Source organism: Lactuca serriola, chromosome 4 (genome assembly GCF_051521515.1).
Source record: "Lactuca serriola cultivar US96UC23 chromosome 4, Lser_US96UC23_V15, whole genome shotgun sequence".
Classification (NCBI taxonomy): Eukaryota; Viridiplantae; Streptophyta; class Magnoliopsida; order Asterales; family Asteraceae; genus Lactuca; species Lactuca serriola.
This window is the reverse complement of record NC_136411.1, coordinates 278158714-278165526: the sequence shown is the minus strand read 5'-3', so window position 1 is coordinate 278165526 and position 6813 is coordinate 278158714. Positions and strand designations below refer to the sequence as shown.

Here is a 6813-nt window from a genome sequence, read left to right as displayed (position 1 = left end):
TTAGTAACAAAATCAACTTTTTTGGTAATTGGTTACAATATACCGACGATTTACTGACAGAAATCAACAACTTTGCAATTCCGTCGGTAGTTCGTTGGTAAAACAATTCTTTTTTAATATAATTATTATTTATAATCGTAAGGGGGATATTGGTAAATCAACAAATTAAAAGGGATTAAATGGCCTGAACGAATTAACCAAAAACCACCACCATCATTTGTTTGAAGATCGATAGAACCCTAGCTGTTGTTCGTGTTTTACCTTGCCGTAATCAAGGACGCCATCGCTCACCGAGTCGATTGCAATGTCAATGCTCCCATCATTCGAATCTGCCGCCGACGACTACTTTTTCACCGACATTCATCTCCAACAACAATTTTTTCACTTCACAATTAATAATATATTAATGTAGATCAGAACATTTTAGTTATCATCATACAACGAATGAGAAGGCAAACGGGAAACAAGTTGCGTCGAAAAAGGGGGTGCAATACGAGGACTTCCCAGGGGGTAACCCATCCTAGTACTACTCTCGCCTAAGCACGCTTAACTGTAGAGTTCTGATGGGATTTGATGCATTAGTGTTGTTATGATCGCACCCAATAATCAATTTTACCATAACATCTAGGGTTAATACAAGTATTGTGACCTCTATTCTCTCCTTCCGCCTCTCCTTTCTCGTACATTGTTGCCAGTACTGTTGGATACGGCTGTTTAGTACGTTCTAGTGCTTTGCCTCCACAAAGCTGAAGACAGAGAAAGTCATTGGTATATTTGGTCCTACCGGCGCCGGAAAAAGCCGACTCACATTAGAGCTTTCTAAAAAGCTTAATGTCGAGATAATCAGCACAAATTTTGTCCAAGTATATATAAATTTAGCTATATCTTATTCCATGAAAGATTGCAACACTTTTTATTGAGCTTATTGGATTATTAGTGTATAGATCCTTCTCAATCATTAATCCTTTATGTTTGTTGAATTTGGTAAAGGAAAATGAGTTTTTGATGAGAAAAATGGTAGAAAAAATGTTTGTTTCAGTTGGGAAGTGATTTTGATCACCAGATCTTGAACTGCCATTTGTATTTTGATCACCAGATAATTTATTACCATTATTACCAAATCCTCCTATTTCAAGTGCATATGCAAGATCCAGTGTGTGATTTGAAGTCCATTGGCTCACCAAGAGCAGCTGGAGCAGCTGGTGCCTCCACTGGTACCATAACAACCTCTTCATTGCAAAAAAGTAATATAAGTTGAGCCAAAAAAGTATAAAACTGTTAAATCTTCATTGATATTAGATATTTATAAGGAAAAATAGATGTATATATTGTTCGAAAGAAGAAAAACTGGTGACAACTTTGCATACCCTGCCATTCTGTTCTGTTTTATAGAATCTTCTGTCAAACTGTTTCAAAAAGAAAGCTAAGTCATACATATTATATCACATTTATGATGTTTGTTCTACTATTTATTTTAGTTGACATAAATGTGAATGAAATCAAAACAGGGAAATTTAGTGCTTTTCTCTGGATTTAATGTGAAGGATGAACATGCCCACCTTTGAAGGTCTCAGTCAAGAAGCTCTTTTGGCTTTTACAGGGATGCACTCATTGAGTATTAGCTGTAATGAGTTCACATTCCCTAGTGTCCTCAAAGCTTGCTCCATGAAGAAGGATATCATTGGAGGGAAACAAATACATGGAATTGTGGTGGTGACTAGTTTGAAAATGATGTTTATGTTGCAAATATTATGTCCCATTGGTGTGTTCTCAAATGATTTTACTCTTCTGTTAAAGTTATGGAGATTTGAACAACAACCTCTTGAGCATGTGAATGGGGATATAACTCCAGTAGGGTCTCAATTAACTCCAAAAAGAATTACAAGGATCAAAAGAGCTCATAATCAAAGAGGTATTATCAGCTCTTTTTCTGTTTTTACTAGTTTATAGGTTTTCTTATTACACTTTGTTAACGTCTTAAACCCATAAGATTTGGATTTGTCTTCATATGGAGTTCTACCATAATTGCAGCCACAACACAACTTTCATCATTTAACTTTGGTCCTTAGTCTAGTAGAAATGTTGCAACCTCAAGCATTGCCATGGGTAGGTTAACTATAACATGAATTTCATCTTTCTGGTTTCCATTATTATTACTTTGAATTTTTTTTCTTCTTCATATGTCCATGATTCAATTTGTTCATTTATAATTCATGGTTATTACAAGTACTATCCTGTTATTGAACGTGTAAGGATGCATCATGAAATCCATGTATGTTTTAAATATAGCTGCTTTATATAATACATTTGACATAGTTCATAATGCAAATAATTATATATTTTGCTCTTATTAATGAACTTGATGTAACTAGTGACCAGACACATATCTAGTATTTACATAGTAAATGCTTGTTCTTTTGACTTATGTAATCAATGAGAACAAGGCTTAATATGCCTGTTTCTTTATTACTTAATACATAATATAATGTCTTTACTAATTTACCCCTATGTGTCTTATATATGTTTTAATTGATTTTTTTTCTTTAGGTTGAGGTCTCTTCTGTGGATCTGCCGGATCAACAAATCCCAGATAAAGTATACAAAATGTTTTAGGTAATTAGTATATACATAAATACCATTTAGTAATGACAATGCTTGTTGTTCCTCAACTTGAAAATGAAGTTAAGCTTCTTTAGTGCTTAAAAGACACTCATAAGGTAATTTTTAAAGATAATTTTATTAAGTCTATTTTTATTTTCATATCAATAACATGTATTGTCTTGTGCAATATCTTATATTGCTCAGGAATGAACGAGATCAAATTGAAAATCAAATCCATCATTTAAAATGGTCCCTCTGGTAAGAATTACCTATTTTTCTCTCTCACACATACACACATACACTAAGTTACATATGATTGAAGGTGTACTTGGTTGTAGGTGTGAGTGTATGGAAGCTCATGAAATAGAAAAGATGTAATCAAAGCTTTAGTAGTGATGGGAGAAAGGTGGTGGCTACATAATGTTTGGGACACCTTATGGGTTCTGTTATTTTGTATAAATATGTAAATTATTTTTATACCGTTGATATGTATTTGAAATTTATGGTTTTAATGTTTATTGAATATTGAAACCTTTTACTTTTATATTTATTGATTTTACAATATGGATTTGATGTATATTTTAAGATTCTTTTGTTTTGAATATATAAAAAATTTTGGATTTTTCAAGAATTTTTTTTTTATAATGCTAGGATCCATCGATAATTTGTTACAAGAAAATCCGTCGGTAATCTGTTAGAAGCTAATCCGTTGATAATCCGTTACTAAATCATTTTGTTGGTATCCCGTTGCAAATACAAATCCGTCGGTAATCCATTATTGATTACCCACGGAAAAATCCGTCGCTAAAAATTAGTTATAGCCGTCGGAAATCTGTTACAACAATTAGCGACAAGAATATACCGACAGATTTTATTCTGTTAAAACTCCATCGGTAAAGAGTATTAGCGACGGTTTACCGACAGTTTTGACCGTCCGTAATGCTTTTTTTTTTTTTTTTTGTAGTAGTGTCATCATCCGCTTTTGTCTCATGTTCACTAACAAAAGTGAGGAATTAAATCAACCAACACCAAATTGATAAAAAAAATCTATCCAATTTTCTTTTCTATAAAAAATCTTAGTAACGATTCAAATTGAAATAATGATATACATATCTACTATAATAAATGAAGGTTCTTTTTGCCACATGTCCTCTTCTCATTCATTTGGACACATGACATTTTCTAAAATTTTTAAATTTTCTATTTTTCACTTGTCATTTTATTGTATTTTTCATTTTATTAAATTAAAATTCTACATTTAATGTGTAAGGTAATATATATGTAAAGTATTTATTAAAAAAATTTATATATGTAATGTATTCAATACATTAAAGTCTCATTAATTTTAATAATTCAAAGTTTCTCATTTTTTTTTATAAATTCAAACTTTTCAAATTGTTAGAATTTTATATATTTTTTTTTAATTAAACTCATATAATACATGAGTATCACAGTATATACTAAAAAATAAAACAGGACATACCTAATAGTGAAGATGAAACCGTCTACAACTAAAAAACATAGCTGAATTAAGAATAAAACAAATTTTTCTACAAAAAAAATAAATAAATAAATAAAAAGCAAATGAATCAAAACAACTCCAAATTTTATAGAATGTGATATGAAACACAATTAACCAACGAAACGTCCAAAAAAATTGATCGCAAATACGTTGTTTGAAAAAAACCCAAAGAAACAAAAGATCAAAATTTCTAGAGTTTAACTACTCACCAAATCAATATATGTTAAAAAAATTGAAGATAATTAAGGATAAAAAATCGAGCTTTATTACATGATTAAGTTAATGAAATAAATATATGTTGATAAGATAAAAAAAAAGAGATGCATACCTAGCTAGAGCCACATGTAAATGTATATTAAATCATATACAATGATAGAAGAATCAACGAACTAGCCACAAACTTCTACCGATTGCAATAAATCTTTGCTCCTTAGTTTTGACAGTCATTGAAATAAGTATTAGTCGATACCATCTTCTCATGTTTTGGATTTCTTCTCTTGTAGGGTTCCTAGTGGTCTCGTGATGGTTGTATAGGGTGTTCATGTATGACGGTGGTGGGGTTTTTATTGCCGACTATGACTAAAAAAATGAATCGTGTAAATTATAACTGATTTCATATTTAAAGGGATATTAATTCATTTAACAATTTACCATAAATATTAATAGCAAAGATTACAACATTACCTTTACCTAGGTTTATGAAATAATTGGTTCAAATTAATCTCTACATCCACATAATAATTGTTTATCTCTCTCTCTCTCTCTATCTCTCTCTCTCTCTCTCTGTCTCTCTCTCTCTCTCTCTATATATATATATATATATATATATATATATATATATATATATATATATATATATATATATATATATATATATATATATATATATATATATATTAGTTTATAACCCGTGGAAACCATAATTATAAAATTTATTAAACTTTTATAGTAAAAACTTAAATTTATTAATCAGTTATTTTAAATAAATTATTTTAAATATATTAGTAATTAAGAGATTTTTTTTAGTTATATAAAATTATAATAATTGATTTAAATAAATATGTGAAATATATCATTTTATAATTTGTATTAATTTTTATTTTATTGTTATTAATTTAACATAATTAGGGTGACAAGCTCAAATTTTGAAATTTGAAATGGAGAATCATTATGTTGACAAGTGGCATGTATTAATTAGAAGGAATAATAGAATGACATATGGCTAAAAATGAATAAAATATGCATTAATTAGGAAGCTAATAAGGTGACACATGTCAAATGGAGAATAAAACTATTCTTTTATTAGAATAGGGAGATATATATATATATATATATATATATATATATATATATATATATATATATATATAGGGAAATGATCAAATGAGAACACCTAAAAGGTTGAGAACGCGAGAACAAGTATATTTATTTGTGATTTCATGTATTCATTTGTGGAGAAATGATAAATTTTTACGGACAATCAACATGAATATGTTTTTTCTCTTCAATTGAAATTAAAAGCGTAAAAATTTATCATTTCTCCACAAATGAATACATGGAATCGCAAATGAATATACTTTGTTCTCGCGTTCTCAACCTTTTTGTTGTTCTCATTTGATCCTACTCCTCTCTCTCTCTCTCTCTATGTATATATATATATATATATATATATATAGAGTTAGGTTCATATATAAACTCTAATTACTGTGTGAATGTGTGACCGATTCCTGACCAATCAACATTCAAGGGTAATTTTGGAATTTTACTTAAATTTATTTTAATAACCCAAAATAATATCCAAAAGTATGGATATTTCCCTTAAATAGAGGATCCGTTATTTTTTACCCTTAATTCACTCATTCACCTTGTTCACCTCGATCTCAGGAAGAAACTAGAAGGAAAATCACCCCCTGAATATTACGATGTGTATCAAACGTGTGTATGTTGATCGTCCCTGCCTCTGCTCCATCACCAACATTACCTGCTTCCACAAAATCACCACCTTAAGAAAACAACCAAACTTACATTATCATCTCCTTCCCCATTTTTTGTTCTTTTCCCACATATTTGCAAATCAAAGAAATTGAAAAGGATCCCCATCTCCATCACCTTCTCTCCAGGTCAGGCCACGATTGCCACCCTATCACCATATTGTGTGGAATTCAAACAATATCACTAGATTCATCAACACGTCGGATGCGTCCCCTGTGGCCCGAGTAGAGATTGCTCAAGGAGACCCACCAGAGGTAACTCTCCGACCATATTTTTCTAGAGACAATTGTCACCTTTACCTTCACTATTGGTTCAAGAATCTCCTTTCAAGTTACCTATATCCTCTTCTCAAAATCTTGATTTTCATATCATTTCTTTGCATATGAACTGGAATTGCATCAATCTAAGTACTTTGACTAATTGATTATGATAACAATCTAGGTGTGTATATTTTCTGATTTGGGTTGCACTTTGGTAGGTCATCAATCCTTAATTTTGTTTTATCTATACTTAGATAAAAAGTAAGGTTTTTCTCAATCAGATTTACAGTTAGAGTTACAGTGATTAAATTGTTGATTCATTTCATCTATTTGTATTTTTATATGAACATGAAGTGTTCGATTATATGCCTAAATGAAATCTTCTATTGAACTGGCTGAAACTTATTTGATTCTAGGAGTATTTGGCTTTTGATGTCA

The 6813-nt window shown here is 30.2% G+C and overlaps 1 pseudogene; it reads right to left on the bottom strand.

Moving 5' to 3' along the window:
* Positions 1 to 482: 482 nt before the first annotated feature.
* On the bottom strand, positions 483 to 601 carry LOC145049186 (5S ribosomal RNA; annotated as a pseudogene).
* Positions 602 to 6813: the final 6212 nt, after the last annotated feature.